This window comes from Mauremys mutica, unplaced genomic scaffold (assembly GCF_020497125.1).
Source record: "Mauremys mutica isolate MM-2020 ecotype Southern unplaced genomic scaffold, ASM2049712v1 Super-Scaffold_100108, whole genome shotgun sequence".
In the NCBI taxonomy this organism is placed as follows: domain Eukaryota; kingdom Metazoa; phylum Chordata; order Testudines; family Geoemydidae; genus Mauremys; species Mauremys mutica.
Genome location: NW_025423270.1, coordinates 187,523 through 190,626, shown reverse-complemented (window position 1 = coordinate 190,626; position 3,104 = coordinate 187,523). Strand labels below are relative to the sequence as shown.

The 3,104-nt window shown below is 52.5% G+C and overlaps 1 non-coding gene across 1 annotated transcript; it reads right to left on the bottom strand.

Moving 5' to 3' along the window:
- Positions 1–2,079: 2,079 nt before the first annotated feature.
- Positions 2,080–2,161, bottom strand: TRNAS-GCU. Its single transcript has one exon. It is a non-coding gene; the product is annotated as a tRNA-Ser (tRNA).
- Between the last annotated feature and the right edge of the window lie 943 nt (positions 2,162–3,104).

Here is a 3,104-nt window from a genome sequence, read left to right as displayed (position 1 = left end):
TGAATCCAAACACAAGCAAAGCTTGTCAGGCCCAGATGGAGGTTGGCAGAGAGTCAGGTGTGTGCAGACATGATCCCTTCAGCAACTGTAGGCACCGTGGCTTAGCTGGCTAAAACCACTGTTTTGTATACAGGGGTTCCTGGGTTCAAGTTCCAGTGGTACCTTACTGAGTTGCTTTTGGGGCACCTGGTATTGGCTACTGTCAGAAGACAAGATTCAGAGCTAGATGGACCTTCGGTCTAGCCTAGTGTGGTTTTTCTTATGGTTTAAATTACACTCACAGGCACTGAGGATAGAGTTACTGAAAGTTTGGGAGTTAGGAGCTGATAGGTCAGTGGTCCAGTCCCCTCACAGACGACCCCGTCCCTCTGGGCAGGGGCAGGTCTGAGCTCTCACACCAAATGCTCATTGTGGCTGCCAGAATCTGTGGGCAGCTCGTTTAGTTTATGCCGAGGGTTGAGTCCTGTTTTGTGCACCGTGTCTGAGAATGAAAATCCTAAACCGCCCTTTGAAATAACAAAAGCAGCGGGACGTGTTTCTGTCCCTGCCCCAAAGCAGACAGACCGATGGAGAAATGCCATGAGTCCAGGGTAATACTCCCCTGCGGTTTTACCATTTCCACTTGCTAAACCCCCTCCCAACCTTCTGGGCTCCTGGAGCAGGGGACTGAGCCTGAGCCGAGACACGGACACTGCAACTTTACAGCCCAAGCCGCATGACCCTGATTAATGTGACACAGGCCAGTCGTGGGTGTTTCATTGCACTGGAGACGTAGCCTAATGTTATGTCTACACTGCGATTAACACACCCAGGGCACCTGTCGCAAAGCCCGGTCAGCTGACTCAGGGTTATGCGGCTTGGGCTGCAAGACTATAAAATTACAGTGCAGACAGATGGGCTTGAGCCCAACCTCTGAGACCCCACGAGGGGTGAGGGTTTCCGAACCCAGGCTTCAATGTGAACACAAATATCTGCACCACAGTTTTTAGCCTCTCAGCTTCAGCTTCATGAGCCCACATCAGATGGTCCAGGCCAGCCATGCTGCCTTCTTTATCCCAGGAGAGATGGACTCTAAGGGTACGTCTCCATTGCAATGTCAGCCCAGGTGTGGCACGCTGTGCTCAAAGCAGCACCCTGGAAGCCCCATATTCACCACTCTCCTATAATGATGATACGGTTTGTACAAAGTCTGCCTGGTGAGGTATCATTTCAAAAGTCTTGGTCTGTTGAACATTAATATTGTGTTGTTTTGTGTTTGTAGCATTGGCTGGGAAGTTTTGCTCTGTGTGTGTTACTGAGATGAGGTTGGGAAATGCCCACCACCAGCCTTTCAAGTGTGACAATGGAGGAGCCAGACTCGCTGCTGGCCCATTAAAGGAACCACACTCCCAAGGACTATCCCAGGCAGGAACCGTGTACAATGCAGACTTCTCCGAGCTAGCACAGCAACAATGGGCACTGCTTGACTCACATCCTAGCAAAGGTACTTCCTAGCCAGTTGGAAGAAACTATGAAAGGGGGGGGGTAGAGACATTATGAATTGGCCTCTCTCCCCCACAACTCAACAGCTGGAAATACACCTGGATGACAAAACTGATTCAGAAATCAGAAGAGAATAATAATAGTACATTCAAACCAAAGTCCCCAAACAGACTAGTAGTGGTTTCTCAGCAGAAAATTTTCAGTTTGGGGAATTCTGTTTTCTCAGTCAGACTTTGCCAAGGGAAGCAGAGAGAAAATGGTAGAGTTGCCTCCTTCAGAACAGCTTGGCCTAGGCACTAGCTCTGGTTCACTGTTGTGGCCTTGCTCAGGTTGGGGGTAGTTTAATAATTTGGGGATGTCCCAAGGTGTTCGGAGCAGATTATGAGGCTGTTCCCCTTTGAGATAAAAACTAAGAAATGCAGGACTAGAGAATTTTTTTAGAAATCTGGGATTTAGACATTTTATTTGAAGCAAGGGCGGGGGTGCAGCTGAGATTCTGAAAAGGTTTTTGTTTGCAAGAAGCAACATTATTGGATCTGTCATTGTACCAAGGGGGGAGATGGTTGTCTGTAAAGGAGAATGAAAAGTAAATGCAGCCAATGAGGATGGGATTTGAACCCATGCGTGCAGAGCACAATGGATTAGCAGTCCATCACCTTAACCACTCAGCCACCTCATCTGAGCTGCTAAGATGGGGACAGGAGGAGAAATCTAAGGCCGGCAGAGATAGGGCCACTAAGGAGTTTTTAAATACTAAGCATAAGCAGGGGCTGAATGAGCTCCCCCCTCACATCTAGTGAGGAGCTGGGGGAAGACTTCAGGAACAGACCGTGTTTGCACAGACACCCCTACTCTGCCTAGCTATGCAGCATGAGGGGGCCGCTTCCCCAAAATGACCAGTTTGGGATGGTGGTGGGTAACAAATCACTTTAGGATTGAGTGGAATGAAATATTATTCTCCTTAGTGTACGAGTGAAGGGCAGCGGAACGTACCTAGGCCGTCCTGACGGAGGGGTGGGTGGGGGAGGAATCGCTTTCATTGGACGGCAGAGAAGTGATTGAGGACGTCACCCTAACCCCGTGGTCCCCAAACATTTCACACTGCGCCCTCGTACCCATGGCTGGGGCCCCTCGGAAGCCGCGGTCGAGAACCGGGGCTGGGAGTGGGGCCGGTGCTTGCTGGGGAGAGGGGTGCGGACAGGGGTAAGGGGGTCGAGGCCGGGCTGGGAGCCAGGGGCCCAGGCTGAGGGTGGGGTTGGGGAAGAGCTGGGACAGAGTGGGGCTGAGTGGGGCTCCCTCCCTGCCCTCCATGGGGGCTGGCTCAGGCCCTGAGGTGCCCCCATCAATCTTCCTCTGTGTCCCCCTAGGAGTCACGCCCCACATTTTGGGGACCACTGACCCCTACTCGCTAAGCAGGGGCTAGTGATGCCAAAGCCCAGGGAAAGGGAGAACAAGTGCGGGGGCCCCAGCACCGGAACCATGACCCCCCACTTCTGTGTGTGGCTCCGCCCCCTTCCACACCTTCCACCCACGGCCCCACCCACTGTCACCTCTGTTCCACCCCTTCCCCCACTGGCCCCACCCTGTCACTCCTTTACCCCTGCCCCGCTGCGGCCCCCAGA